General features: G+C 39.3%; 1 protein-coding gene across 3 annotated transcripts in view; it reads left to right on the top strand.

Annotated features, from left to right (window-relative positions):
• The window catches only part of LOC143030980 (uncharacterized), a 63,602-nt gene that overhangs the window by 12,597 nt on the left and 33,997 nt on the right, over positions 1-17,008 (top strand). Inside the window, exon 1 of one of the 3 annotated variants that reach the window (XM_076194288.1) lies at positions 14,016-14,377. The exons of the other annotated variants lie outside the window; for them this stretch is intronic. The gene's annotated coding sequence lies outside the window, so the exon portion shown is untranslated. Of the gene's footprint in view, positions 1-14,015; positions 14,378-17,008 lie in introns of those variants that run through there. 3 annotated transcript variants of the gene reach the window in all.

The following is a 17,008-nucleotide window of genomic DNA, read 5'->3' as shown; positions in this document are numbered from 1 at the left end:
GCAAGAATAACAACGACAGAGACAGATTTAAATGCCTCTCGAAAACAGCAAGTGTCCTAATAACACTGACCAACAAATTAAAAAAAAAAAAAAATTACTGGAGATGTGTAAAGTGATTTAGACTAATTTGGGTACGCTGATTTCAAAAATCATAACCGTTTTGCTGTATCACGTCAGGATTTTCAGTGACGGAAATATTCCCATTGCCTAGAAGTCAGGATTTCAATGAAATTTGCATATGTCTTTAACATGTCTATTTCGTACAATTGTTGTTAACTTGTGTTATATTTCTTTCAGATAAAGATGAGTAGGCGTTCCTGTACCAATCATCCTGACAACTTCTGTTATGTCTGTGGTCGGTATACCAAAAAAGATCAACGGCGAGGTATATCTACAGCAGTGAAAATGAAGGCCGCCTACTTTCACTACTTCGGGTGTAAGGTGGGGGACCAAGAACAGAGCTGGGCACCACACATCTGCTGCACAAGCTGCCACACAGCCTTGACTCAGTGGTTGGTGGGCAAGCGCGCGAGCATGCCATTTGCGGTGCCCATGATATGGCGTGAGCCGCAGAATCATCATGATGATTGTTATTTCTGCTGCACAAGCATCGCCGGCTTCAACAAGAAGAATAAAGGCCACATCAAGTACGCTGACTGCGTCTCTGCTCGTAAACCTGTGCCTCATGATGACGAGAACCCCGTTCCAACACCTCCAGCTGATCAGAACATAGCTGTAAGCAGTGGTGAAGAGGATGGTGATGATGAACCTTTTGAACCCGACACTCAAGAACCACACCTTCTGAACCAGGGAGACTTAAATGATCTTGTAAGATCTCTCGCTGTCAAAGTCGAAGGCAGAGCTGCTTGGATCAAGGCTGCAGCAGTGGAATCTACTTGAACCCAACACCAAGATATCCTTGTTCAGAGCACGTTACAGAGACATGGCTGAGTTCTTTGAGATGGAAGAAACGATGACATTCTGCAGTGACATCAACGGTCTGTTGGAAGAACTTGGGTGTGATCACGATCCTGCAGACTGGCGCCTCTTCATCGACTCGGGGAAGAACAGCTTGAAGGCTGTTTTGCTCCACAATGGCAACGAGAAACCATCAGTCCCACTGGCTCACGCGTTCGGCATGACAGAGACCTATGAGACTATGCGGCAGCTGCTTGATTCCATCAAGTACAATGACTTCAACTGGCACATCTGCGGAGACTTGAAAGTGGTGGCGCTGTTGTTAGGGCTGCAGTCAGGCTACACGAAATACATGTGCTTCCTTTGTCTCTGGGATAGCAGAGACGACAAGAATCACTGGACGAAGAAAGATTGGGAAGAGCGAAAGGAGTATGTACCTGGTCGACACAACGTGAAGCATGTCGCCCTTGTCGACCCAGCCAAGATTTTCCTTCCACCACTCCACATAAAGCTCGGCTTGATGAAAAGTTTTGTACGGGCAATGAATCTGAATGGGCGTGGGTTTTTATACCTCAAGGAGAAGTTTGGCAACACCTTGTCGGAGGCCAAGATCAAGGCTGGTGTCTTTGTTGGACCGCAAATCCGACAGATTATGAAGGACGAAACTTTTCCGACAACTCTAAACCCCAAAGAGCTGGCAGCGTGGAGGAGCTTCAAAGCTGTGACGGACAACTTCTTGGGGAACGAGCGCACGGACAACTATGAAGAAATAGTGCAGCAGCTGCTGGAGTCCTTCAGGAAACTTGGCTCCAGGATGTCCCTGAAAATCCATTTCCTACACCAGCACCTGAACTTCTTCCCTGACGACTTGGGAGCTGTCTCGGACGAGCACGGCGAGCGATTCCACCAAGAGATTTCACTCATGGAGACGCGTTACCTAGGGCGGCACAACCCGAACATGATGGGCGACTTCTGCTGGTTCCTGCATCGTGAAACTGACACAGAGCAGCACAAACGCAAAGCCAAATGCCTAAATTATTTTTAATTACATTCTAGTGGAGTTTTTTTTTTTTTTTTGTAATTTCTATAATTTTGAAGCATTCATGATGAAATAAATGAATAAATGATTTTTTGTCAATTTCATTGAAATCCTGACTTCTAGGCAATGGGAATATTTCTGTCACTGAAAATCCTGACGTGATACAGCAAAACGGTTATGATTTTTGAAATCAGCGTACCCAAATTAGTCTAAATCACTTTACACATCTCCAGTAATTTTTTGTTGTTCTGTGTAATTAAATCGTTAGCCAAAGTGAAAACATGACCCTTCCGCTCATACCTTGACGGGTTCCCTCTCGCTACGAATATAAGAATTGTGATGCTGTAGTCCTCTGAAGAAGACCAAGTTGGTCGCAACGTTAGGGCAATAAACTCTATTCCCAACACATCTTCGTTTGCCCTTCCCCACCCACATTTTATATATATATATATATATATATATATATATATACAGTATATATAATATACATATATATATATATATGTATATATATATGTGCAAGGTTGACCACGAAGAAAAACTATTAAAGCAGAGCGCTTTCGTGTATTCACATCAGTGCAAGTAATACATAGTGAAAAATACAAAGGTGCAGAATATATAGGTGGGAAACAAAGGGAACGTGGAGACAGACATCCTGGTGAGAGAGGAGAGGTAGTACCCATGGACTAACTGTCCGTCCGCGTTTATAGTGGGTGCGGAAATGTCCTACATGTTTACATTTTATACATTTTTCTTAAAGTTGTTAAGTTTATATTATTAATTGGGAAGAAGCTAAAATAATAACTTATTGTAACAATATAGTCGAAAGAAATGTAATCGAAAGCAGTTTAATCAAGACCACACAAGATGATAATATGAACCTTAATCTAGGATTATATAAACTAGTCAATTTTATTTGTAAAGAAATTTCTAAAATGTATAAGTTGTAATGAAGGACGGTTGGTCCACACTATTACCCACACTGTACCTTTTCATTATATATTATTTGCACTGAAAATTATAATATAGAATAAACAAATTTGTAAAAGGAAATTATAAAGTGAATAAATAGTAACCATGTAGGATAACTTCATTTGTGGTACTCCCCAAGGTAGGCGTAGCTCCTCTTGGGGATCGGTGCCGCCTGCGTAGAGCCGGTAGCCAGGGGTAGTTGCTGCCGTTTGGCCCCCAACTCTTGGGGTTGGGGGGTGGTCCCACGACGTAGACGCTGCAGCTCCAGGGCCCACCACAAAATACACATGCCCAACATGCTCTAAACCCATTACTTCGAGCAGACAGACAAAGGGCTCAGTTCAGTGCAATATGTGCAAAAACTGGGCCCACCTCACTTGTACAACACTTGCTGACACAAACCAATACACAAACACTTGGACATGTTCTACCTGCCCTCCAGTAACTCCACTCCCACCTCCCCAACCACAGCCAGCACCCTCACCCACTCACAACTTCCCTCTGCCCTTACCCCCGATTAGTACTCCCCTTCCTTTGTCCCCGATCTCTCCTTTCCCCCCCCTCTGACCCAGATCCTACACCTTCCCCACTACCACCCCAACCTCAACCCCAAACGGCAACATACAACACATACAAAACACACAACATCAACATATTACAACACAACATTGACGGTATTAACACGAAAAAACATGAACTTGAACACTTTCTTAAACAACACAACATACACATTGCGATTTTACAATAAACAAAACTAAGACACTCACACAAAACACCATCATTTCATAATTACACCACCATCAGACAAGACCGGAATGACGGCTATGGCGGTGGACTCATCACCCTGATCCACCACTCCATCTGTTTTTTGGACACAAGTGCCACAACCAAAATTCTCCTCCCTACCACAGATAACACAACAGAAATCCAATCCATTCGAATCCGCACAGGCAACAAATCAACACTGACAATAGTTAACATGTACATTCCCCCCCAATCATCCCCCACAGTTCCAGACACCTTCAGGCCTCATTTTAGCCAACTAGCCTCAATCCCCAACCTGATCATGGGTGGAGACTTCAACGCCAAGTCGTCTGCCTGGTATGTCGACAACCCTGACACAGACAGAGGGCTTGATATACAGACTCAGTTTGACTCATTAACTATCATGAACAACACACATAATCATACACATATCCCACACCAAGCCCTCTACACTCCCTCCTCTCCTGATATCACCTTTTGCTCCCCCTGCCTAACCCCAACAACATCATGGAGAGTGGTCGGAACCCTTGGCTCTGACCACCTTCCAATCATCATCACCACCAAAACAAGATGTACCCCAGTCGGCCACAGACACACTTACACCAATTACAAGAGAGCTAACTGGGAAGCTTTTACTGAAGAGACAGAACAACATTTTGAAACACTTAACAGTACACCAATCACAAACATAAACAATGCTGTGCACACTTTTAATACAATCATACAAAATGCAGACAAGAGATACATCCCTAGAGGCAACAGAAAATCACACAACCCCAACTTCACACCAGAAATCCAAAGCCTCATCAGACAACGTGACACACTTAAACACGGTACCCCCACACCTATCCCTCAAAACATAGCAGACCAAATACAAACACTAAACACTGTGATTGCCAATAAAATACATGAACAAAAAACACAAAATTGGCAAAACTTTATCAATACACTTGATCACAAAACAAACACCAGCAAATTGTACAAAACACTCAACAGCATTACACTATCCAACAGTAACACTACACGCTCTCACGCAGCAATAATCACAACAACAGATAATCTACCCTCAAACAGACAACAAGCAAACGCACTCATACGTCATTTTGCACAGACAAGCCATCTCATTTCTCACCCTGACGACCGACGCACCATTCGACGTAAGAAAGACTTTCCCACAGACTCAGACTATATACCCTTCATAGACAGTCAGACAAACCTCATAATACATCGTCTCAAGCACTCATCTGCCTGTGGCCCTGATAACATAAGCAACATCCACCTAAAACACATTGGACCACAAAGTATATGTATATATATAATATGGCTACCTCCCTTGGAAGGGGGAAAAAGCCTTGGTATATGTATGTATGTATATATTTTTATATATGTATATATATATGTATTATATATATGCTACTTTGCCACATATATATAATACATATATATATATATATATATATATATATATATTATGTATATATATAATATATATATATATATATACGTATATATATATATATATATATATAAGATATGTATATATATATATATATATATATATATATAATGTATATATAATATATATATATATATATACATGTATATATATACATAATATATATATATATGTATATATATATATGTATACATATAATTATATACATATAATATATATATATATATATATGTATATATATATGTATATATATATATATATATATATATGTATATATATATGTATATATATATATATATATATATATATATGTATATATATATAATCATATATATATTTCACCTCCCTTGTAGCCACTGTCACCACCACTGTCAGACCTCTACCTCTATACTGTTATTAGTCACGTAATTTCCCCTCACGTCATTTCTTATGAGTTTTCCAGTCCTTTTTTAAGCAGTAGGCCCTATGCCTAGTTTCCAAGTTCATTAGGCCCCATGCCTAGTTCTCTCGACCTTTGGGTTAGTAAAAGGGTGGTGACATTTTCTTGCTTGTTAAACTAACGGACTACACGCAGAGAGTGCCCTCCGGTTCTCTCCAATACTTCACACCGCCTTCGTTCAGACGTCACTTTTTTTATTCGTCTAATCGTTTTTTACTTTTCAACACAAGTGACACACCTTAATTAAGGGCGTGTCTTTTCCTTTTAAGCCAATAGTATTTCTCTACATTCCCATTTACCTCCAATCCGAGAGGCTGTTACAGTCCTTCCAGAATTATTGCTGCATAAGCAAAAGCATAGAAGCAAAAACATGACGTCATTGCGCAAGTGGTACGTCTTCACGGAGGTGGTCTGCAGCTAACACAGGTTTAGATTACATCAGCGATTATAAAACAGTCACCTCCGTCGGTGTGTTTACATAGATAGAACGGCGCCTTCAAATCTTTGTTTATAACAACAGTAGGCGTCGAATCTTGACTCGTTGACTCAGCATTCTAATACCTATGTATTTCCTAACCTAATTTCCATTCGTACAACTACCGGCCTCTTACATATATATATAATATAATATATATGTATATATGTATACATATATATATATATATATATAATATATATAGTATATACATATATATATATATATACATGTGTGTGTGTGTGTGTGTGTGTGTGTGTGTGTGTGTGTGTGTGTGTGTGTGTGTGTATAATTCTCAATATTATATAACAATGAATTTATAAAAAAAAATATTGGTATCCACGGAATGTTTGCATAGATCACATTGACTATGTAGATCATACACCAAAGCATATTCATATTAAGTAATTTCTGTCTTCATTCTCAATATTTATTCTTATGCAGTAAATTTTTCATCATTCCCTAGTGGCGATCTCCCTAATAACCGACTAAAACAGGTATGACACAAATATGCAGTTTGTAGCGTTACTTGAACATTTGTCTTCCAAATCTTTAAATTATCACATCATATGATTGACGGAAAGTTAAGATTTTAGCCTCACCTTTAACCGACCACGGCCAGGAGCTTACGAATGCCGCACAGGGCGAACATGAGATGTTCCAGCATCACGTTTACACACGTTTCATTTTTTTTCTAAGATTTATCTTATTCTATGGAATGATTACGAGAGATTAGGCTACGATATACTACGTTTGGAACTACTGGACAACGTAAATACCATGTTAAATATACGTGCGTGCGTAATTCTGGAATTTTACCCTAACCGTACCTAAGGTGAATATTCCATAGAAAACGTACACACACACGCTCGACGGCGCAGTGGTAGTGTTCGCAACTGCTATCTCAGGGGTCCGGGTTCGAATCACACCCAGAGCTAAAATAATTTCAGTATCACTGCGCTGCGAGGGAGGTGTGTGTGTGTTTCAGGTCACAGCATTACCCAAAGTTTCCGAGTTCCATGGTGTTACTTGGCAGAAGAACATTACACAAAAATCAAATCCATCCTTTCCGTTGACTCGTACAACCATCTTCAGGTAAGTAAAAATGAGTATACAGATCGGTATCTAAATATGGATATAAAAAAAAAATCCTAGGAGAGTTAGGTGGTGCTGGACGTTAGGTCAAGGGGGGGGGGTTACCACTATCTCTGTGAGCAGGAGACTCACTCTGCATGCTCGTGATGGTAGCATACGCAAACACATGACACAAGCGCACAATAAAACTCCTAACAGACAAGATCTACTAAGTATTTCAGCGGCTTTGACCCATCGTTTTTCGCTCATATTTCCGAAATAACCATTCACATCAGTATGACATATTAGCACAGCCTAATTCACACCCTGCCATAATTTATGACGTTATAGTGCATTCACAAGTGTTTTTAATTACGGCGTTTACTCTTGATATTAAGTGTGTCGTAGCCGACACCCGTGAGGTAAATCGAACAGGTGAAGTCGTGACGTCATCACAAACTACCTCGTGTATCCCAAATTCCCTTGTTCGATTTACTTCACGGGTGTCGGCTACGACACACTTAATATCAAGAGTAAACACCGTAATTAAATACAGTTGTGAATGCACTATAACGTCAAAAATTATGGCAGGGTGTGAATTAGGCTGTGCTAATATACCATGCTGATGTGAATGATTATTTCGGAAATATGAGCGAAAAACGATGGGTCAAAGCCGCTGAAATACTCAGTAGTCAACACCAGGATCGCCGACAGACGACTGGCCGTGATCATCCACAGGCTCAGGTTGGGGTACAGGTGCTGCTGGGAAATCGACGAGCGACAGGTCAGGGAATGCGACCACTGCGGGATGACCAGCTCAGTGACTCTCCCTCAGTATCTACTAGAGTGCGCTCACACCATCGCCCTGAGAGGGGGCAGACATTTCAACCCCATGGCCCCCGGAGCCTGGAAGACCGTAGCCGACATGGTTTCCAACATTATTGAAAACATGGAACGGCTCGCCCATATTCTTGTCGGATACTCTCCGCCCAGATAACTGCAACACGCTGGAGTAGCTGATCACAGCCCAGCCCAACACGCACGGGCCTCCGAATGGAGTAAGGCCCGTGTGTAGATAAATCTTACCTGCCGAATCGACAACGTACAAATTTTTACTTACCTGAAAATGGTTGTAATAGTTAGCCGAAAGCTTGTATTCTATTTTTGTGTAATGTTCTTCTATCAAATAACGCTATGGAACACGGAAGCATTGTGTTTAACCTCCCATTCGGAAAATTGAGAAAACCACAGAGATAGTGGATACAGAAATAGCACTGGTCTTAATCAAGCATATTTCTTTGAGAACTTTACAAAGGATTGCAAAGGCGGAGAATGCCGACAGGAGACCTTTTGGTCCATAACTAGGTCGGATGCGAAAAAACAATCATAATGATAAAAAATGAAAAAACTATAATAACGTAAATAAAAAGTGAATTGAATAAATGCATAGGTGTAGTTAAATAATAAACAAACAGGTAAATAGTAAATAATAGATTGACATAATAGCTAATAATAAATGAGAAGCATAGAATAAAAAAAATAGAACAGACAAATGATAGCAAAACAAATAAACAAGTAATATCAAATAAGTTATTGTCGTTACAGCATCTTGCTTAGGTGTTTATTTAAATTATTCTTAAAGCTTCGAACTGAACTACATTGCACTGCCTCTGGAGGAAGCTTATTCCATTCATTAACTATGCGTTTGGCAAAGTTATTTCTACCCATTTCCAAATCAAATCTATTTCCAGACAGTTTGAAACCACTGTTTCTCCTCGTCTTATTCTCATTCAGTGTGAAAATTTTGTCACTTTTGATGTTGTCAATTCCCTTTAGAATCTTAAAGACCTGTATCATTAAGTCAACTCTGAGTCGACGCTGTTTTGAGGAAAACAGATTCATGTGTTTTCACCAATGATGAAAAAGGGAGTTTTGAGAGACGCTGGAGGATAACATTGATATGAACCCAGATAGTGTCACTATAATCATGGGTGATTTTAATGCTGGAGTTGGACAGGACAGAAGAGGTATACAGGACATCACTGGACCCTTTGGAGAAGAAGTGAAAAAACAGAGAAGGGGAAAATCTGATAGATTTATGCATGACAAATAACATGAAGATTATGAACGGTTTTTTTCTCAACAAAGAGGACCATTTGTCCAAAATTGACCACATCCTCTCTGATAATTCTAAATTCAAGATTTCATGTGACCCCACCGGCAAACTTAGAATCAAAGTTAACAAATTAATTGCAGCTAGCAACGCAGTCATGGACCACCTGCATATCCCTCGTATCACCGGCGAATTCTCTCCTGGATATATTGACGGGAATGTTAAAACACACAAGACCAACTCCCCTCCCCTCTCCGTCCGGTCTTCTCACAGATCCCCACTCCTACATATGGACTTGCTAAGCAGCTGAATAGTATCGTCACCCCCATACGCCCCTAGGAAATACTTCCTGAAATCGACAGATGAATTTGTCGACATTCTACGCAGTACACAACCAGAAGGAATAATGGCTTTCCTCGACGTGGAATCGTTATTCTCACATGTCCCAATCCTTCCCGCTATTAAAATGATCCCCAATAGTGTGTACCGTCACCCTGAACTGCCTCCACTTAAAATCCCGGAAAACATCATGGAGAATCTGCCTCTTGCCTGCACGACAGAAGCTCCGTTTATAAGCCCCACAGGCCAGCTCTACCTGCAAGTGGAAGGTGTCGCCATGGGCTCACCCCTAGGGTGAACTTTTGGCGACTTGTGCATGTGCCACCTAGAGAACATAGTGTTATAAGACCCTGACGTAAAATCCTTCACCTATTGTAGATGTGTCGACGATATTTTCATTGAAGTAAGGAGTGAATCCCAACTGAGAGACACAATTAGCCATGGAAGCAGCCTCTGTATAACATTTCACCTACGAACTCAACATACACAACAAGATCCCTTTCCTCGACATCCTGATCCATTCTCAAGACAACACATACAAGACCACTGTTTATAGGAAGAAGACTGACACTGGAACATGCCGGTCTGCCGCAAGTGAGTGCCCCCAGCGGTACACACGTAGTGTCATTCGGGCACACCTTCGACGCGCATATAGGAATTGCTTCTCGCTCCTCTTGAAAACTGTTCCGCAGTGAAGTATCGCGCGTCAAACAGATACATATTAATAACGGCTTTTCCAACCCGCACCATAACACAACACGAACAAAACAACACATATTTCACACACACACACAAATTATTACAAAAATCAAACGACACCAACACACAAAACAGACGAACGAATTTTGAAAGAAATCGTTCCACGTAAAGTTACATATACTACAAAGAATACAAAAGTCTCGATGAGAAACAACTTGATTAAAAAGAGCAATCTCCTTAAACAGGCTAATGTGGTATACCAGTTCACTTGCCCAGAAGAAAGCTGCAAACTTCTGACCCAATGCCTCGTACATTGGAGTTACCACTACCTCTGTGAGCAGGAGACTCGCTCTTCATGCTTGTGATGATGGCATACGCAAATCACATGATACAAACACACAATAAAACTCCTACCAGGCAAGATTTGGTCAACAACATAAAAATACTTACAGTACAACAATCATAAGAAACTACAGTGTTTAGAAAGTTTACATCTGTCAATACACCCCAATCATCAATATACAGATTGGCACATTCACTTCTTGACAGCTACACAACTAGGCTGTATGGTAACAGCGAACGTCCCCCAGTAACCAGATGTCCTGCTACCGCCCGCTAATGCGAATCCCTCACCCTCCTTTACCTGAAGTCCAGCTAATGCGAAACCTCCACCATTCCTTGACCTAACGTCCAGCACCACCTACCTCTCCTGGAATCTTCTTATATCCATATTTGAATACCGATCTGTATAATCATTTATACTCACCTGAAGATGGTTGTATGAGTCAACCGAAAACTTGTATTTTATTTTTATGTAATGTTCCTGTCAAAATTGTTTAATAGTTTATTAAACAAAATATTACATATTATATTTGCATGTTGAAGATGCACATACATACATACACACATATAAACATTAATTTGTTGAAAAGGAGAGAGCAGAAGTAACAGCTTATGAAATGCTCTCCCTTAGCAGTATATATAAGTATTCAAGTATTTCCATTTTTTCGTAGAAAAGTAAATTTTGTCACAACGATAGTAATAGTAATTGTATATACATTTTTGTATCCAGTAGGAGCAGCCAATATTTACAATCTATATATGTGTAGACATTTGGGTAAACAGTGTTCACACGTATAGACATACATACATATACACACTGATACACACACACACACACACACACACACACACACACACACACACACACACACACACACGGCCCGGTGGCGGATTGGTAAAGCACTGGCTTCACAAGCCGGAGAATCGGGGTTCGATTCCCCGGCCGGGCGGAGACAAGTTGGGTTTGTCTCCTTTCACGTGTAGCCCCTGTTCACCTAGCAGCGAGTAGGTACGGGACGTTAGTCAAGGAGTTGTGACCTTGCTGTCCCGGTGTGTGGAGTGTGAGTGGTCTCAGACCTACCCAGAGATCTGCTAATAATGAGCTCTGAGCTCACTGCCGTAGGGTGGTGTCTGGCTGTCTCGAAAGGAGGCTGCAGCAGATCCGAGGTGAATACACATACACAGAAAGGACAAAGACAGAAGGGATAAAGCTTGGAAAAGGTGGAGAAAAGACAAAAAACAAAGCAAATGGCAAATTTATATAAACTATAGAAATGAGTATGTTAATGTGAGAAGAGAGGAGAAAAGGAACCATGAGAAGGATATTATAGATAAATGCAAAGATCAGCCCAAGCTATTCTACCGGTATGTAAATGGTAAACTTAAAACCAAACAGGAACTAGTGAAACTACGCCAAGGAAATATAGAATACACAGAAGAATTAGAGATGGCCGAAATCATGAACAACCACTTTAAATCTGTCTTCACCAGAGAGAAAATACAAAATTGGGACGTAGATAATAACAAACATTCTCCCCACATGAGTGAATTTACATTATCACAAAAAGAAATATCAGAACATCTATCAAAACTGGACGTCAGAAAATCACATGGCCCGGATGGAATTGCAAATTGGATTCTAAAAGAATGCAAAGAAGAGCTAACGGACAAAATACACATCATAATAAATAGCTCACTCAAGGAAGGAAAGATACCTAATGACTGGAAAAATGCTAACATTGTACCAATATATAAAGGAGGAAACAAGGAAGAACCCACCAACTATAGACCAGTATCACTAACAAGCACTATAGCCAAAATTTGTGAGAAAATCATCAAGAATAGATGGGTAAAACACCTGGAAGATAACAACATATTAAACCCAAGACAATTCGGGTTCAGACAAGGTAGATCATGCACCACAAACTTGATATGCTTCTACTCAAGACTAATAGACATAGTGCAAGAAATAACGGATGGGCTGATTGTGCATTCCTAGACTTGCAAAAAGCATTTGACAAAGTACCACACAGAAAACTACTAAAAAAAAAAAAAAAAAAAAAAAAAAACTAACACATAGAAGGAATACAAGGGAACCTACTAAAATGGATGGAGGACTTCCTGACTGGTAGAAAGATGAGAGTAGTGCTCAGAGAAAAATATTCAGATTGGAAGGAGGTGATCAGTGGAGTACCGCAAGGATCTGTACTGGCTCCAATAATGTTTGCTATCTATATGAATGATATGGACGAGGGCGTGAACTGTTACATGAGCTTCTTTGCTGATGACGCCAAACTGTTAAGGAAAGTAGAAACTGATAAGGACTGTGAAGCACTGCAAGATCTGAACAGCGTATGGAACTGGAGTCAGAAATGGGAAGTGGATTTTAATACTAAGAAGTGTAGCACAATGGAGTTTGGAAAAAGCAAAAACAGAATATCAAGAAAATATACAATTGGAACCAAAAAGTAAAGAATGTAGGATCCGAAAAAGACTTGGGAGTTATTATCACAAACGACTTGTCCTATGATACACAGATAACAAAATTGTCGGGGAGACTTACAACTTGCTAAGATCAATAAAAGTGGCTTTTGCTTACCTGGACGAAGATATGATAAAAAAAAAAAAAAATCTGTTTACATTGATAAGGCCTAGAATAGAGTATGCTGCGACATTGTGGTCCCCCAGTACCAAAAAGAACATAAAGAAAATAGAAAGAATCCAAAGACCAGCTACAAAACTGGCACCTGCACTTGCAAACCTATTATACGAGGAGAGATTGGCTAAACTGGAGCTACCGACACTGGAGGAAAGAAGAGAGAGAGGAGACCTACTGACCATCTACAGAATCATAAAAGGCACATAGATACTTGATAGAGAAGAATTACTAAACTGGGACACGAGAAACACAAGAGGACATGGAAGGAAATTAAGAAAACATAGCTATAGAAGAGAAATGAAGAAAAACAGTTTCCACATAGAGTTTTAGACACTTGGAACAAACTGGATAATGAAATAGTAAGCGCAAAAAACATTCACGAGTTTAAAAGCAAACTAGACACTGAGAGATACAATGGCGGGACAGCACGAGCATAGCTCCCCTTCCCGCAAAATACAACTAGGTAAATACATGACGCACGATTCCACGTCTAATGCTCCAGGACAAATACTCACATAACTGTAGCAACAAATTAACATTCCCTGGTGGTATCCGCGCAATTTATACGTAAATCAAGTTGGCTACGTATAACCCCAACCAAAGCATGCCACATTTACATCATGTCATCCCTGTCCCCTTTCTCAATGTTTATTTCAGTATGACGAAAAATCGTGTAAAGTAAAAGTGATATACCTTGGTATGTAGCATAAAGTGTAAAACGCATACCAAAGCAACTTGTGACACGTAGATAACAAGATATTTTATTTGTTGCCTTGGTGTAAGCAACTGCTGCGGCACGTCTGTATTTGGTTAGTTAGGTCGGTCGTTGAGTTGGTTCAGGTGAGGTCATCAAAAGGGTGCTGTGCAGGGTAGGACGGTGTAGGTTCAGGTGAGGTCACCAGACAGAGGGGTACTGTGCAGGGTAGGACGGTGTCCTGTTGGGCATGTTCAGAATTCACTTCTTCCACAGCACATACACCTGGAACGAAACGAAAGAAAACAGCAGCAGGAAGAGCAACTCACAGCGATTTCCATACACAATATACACAGTAGTCATGAAGTTGAAAGGAAGACCTAGGAGCTTACAGTAGGTAGAAATCGCTCAGAATTTATCAAAATTTGAAATTCATGCATATGCTGTACAATGCACAATAACAAAGTTGAAAAGATAATACGAGCTTCATTAACACCTGAAAACGAATATGATTTTATTTAATCTTTATCCATTGCGCCAAGAAATACCTTATTTCTGTTGTGAATAGATTTATGTTCTAATTATTGCAGCAATACTTGCTTTTATGGACTGTTTAATTGATATTAGTATGATTTTATAAGTGGATTTTTGAGACAAAACTTGAATTTTGATAGATTTTTTGTTTTGGTTAATTCTTTATTAAGTTTGTTCCATGTCTTGACACCTACAATTTATAAACACTGTCCTTTTTTCTATATTGAGGTTTAGATATGTTATTTGTGTGCCTGGACGAGCTGGTTTCATGAGTAATGTAAAACTTCATTATATTTGGAGCCATTTGCTTATTAATAAATTGGTGCATAACACTGGGGGTTTTGTACTTTATTAAGTCCATGAACTTTAGTAGATTTATTTTTTTGATAAATTATTTGTATGGTCTAGTCGTCCTACATTGCATATTTTACACAGTGCTTTCTTTTGTAAAGTAATTAGGCCTATACGTTGTAAATTACTTTGATATGTGTTACCCCATACTTCTGAGCAATAGCTTAAGTACGGGAGGAAGGGACTGCAATAAATAGTCTGCAGGGTATTTTTATTTGGGAGATTTCTAATGTTTTCAATAGCTTTGCTATCAGATGATTACTATGATATTTCCAGTTAAGTTGATCATCTAGATACACACCGAAGAATTTAATGACAGACATTTTTTCAATACTTTCATTATTTTGACAGGGTTATTATTTGTATTATGTTTATCAATTATGATTGTAAAAAATTAAATAGTTTTAGATACATTTAAAGATGCTTGGATTTTCGACCCTTAGGGTCTGTGATCAAGACCCTAAGGATAAGAATTTCCCTGCTGTCAATTCATCATTGCCACCATTATTCTTCAAGTTCCTGGTATTGTTTACTTACATATGACATCATAGATAGCAAAGTCTTGAGTTGCACCCTTTCATCTATTTGAAGAGCTTGTTTTCGTGGCTGTGTTTTGTACAGGTTAAACAAGCAAGCCTTTGTTGAATTCGTGAGTGAAATCATATAGAGGTAAAGTAGCTTAGTGCATGCGTGTTGTGTTTACTTTTGGCATTTGCTTCACTTCAACTTCCGTTTGGTAGTGTAATTGGCATCTTGTACGTAAATGTGTGGGTATTTTATCAAAATGTTTGCCAGCTTGGCTGCTGCAATTACCTATATAGTCAGTTAGCCCTTATCATTCTGCGTGTTTTTAACCTCAGATATAAGTACTGCAAACTAAAAGCAGTGTCAAGAGCTATTTAAGAAAATTGAGATGAGTGGACATCTCTATATTTAGTTAATTTACCAAGCCCACGGGGATAGGTTAGGTCAGGTCAGGTCAGGTCTGGTCTGGTCTCACTGCTGCAAATCTTACTTCTATCTCTTATCATTAAGTATCTTAAACCCCATATATAAATATCACAAAATATTAGTAATGTTGGTAGCAATTTTGGTAAAAATTTAGTTGTGCATGATATAGCAATATAGTTGTGCATGATAAAGCAATAGAAAATTAAGTATTAATTTTGTAAATCATAATACATCAATGTAATATGTAATTTTCTTGGTGGAAATCAATAACAAAAAAGTTACTGAAACCTATTTACTAACAAATGAAGTCATGATGGTGGAATGATATGCCATGTTTGTTTTAGTGGATGCCAAGGTCGAAGAAGTGAAAGGATGCTAATAACATCTACAGTATTCCAACCTTACCTAACCTACATAACCTAACATATACTTAGTAATTTGGTACCTCAGATTCTAAAGATCATCCAGGTCATTGTCGTCGTCATGGATACTGGCGGCCTGATTATATCATTGTACCTCAGGCAATTAACAGATGATGGCAGAACCCCGTGTTCTCTCATAAAGTCCAAGGAAGCCCTATTATCTTTGTAGATGCACTTATTAACATCACCTTGAGTCGGAGAACACCCAGTCCACAACATGAAAGCCATTGTCTAATTGACAGTGATTTGTTAGTAGATTTGCTTGTAGCAAGGTTTTTTGTTATTCATTTCTGCCAAGAAAATTGCATGCTACATTCATGTATTATAATTTACAAAATTGATATATAAGTTTCTAGTGCTATATCGTGTAGGTGTGCACAACTAAAATAATACCACAATTTTTTTAGAAAATTGAGACTGGCAAATATATTGGTATATTATAAAGATAGTCACCAGTCTCACAGCTACAAACTTTAACTCTGTCATTGCCTAGCTCATATTATTGTGAGTATTTTCAGCTTCATATATAACTACTGCAAATTAATGTTAACATTGGCAGCAATTTAAAAAAATGTTGAGACTGGCTTACATTGTTCTTACATTCTTATTAGGGAATGGGCCTCCATTCAGTCTTCCTTGGTAGGAAAAAAAAATCATAAAGTTCATTCAAAACCCATGGCATAGGAGGAAAAGTGTTAGAATGGATTAGAGCTTGGATTAGTAACAGAAAACAGTGGGTCACCATAAATAGAATAAAACCTAGGTG

The sequence above is a fragment of the Oratosquilla oratoria genome, chromosome 12 (genome assembly GCF_046742065.1).
Source record: "Oratosquilla oratoria isolate Oo_2021 chromosome 12, ASM4674206v1, whole genome shotgun sequence".
Classification (NCBI taxonomy): Eukaryota; Metazoa; Arthropoda; class Malacostraca; order Stomatopoda; family Squillidae; genus Oratosquilla; species Oratosquilla oratoria.
The sequence above is the reverse complement of the archived record's forward strand: the minus strand, read 5'-3'. Positions and strand labels throughout refer to the sequence as shown.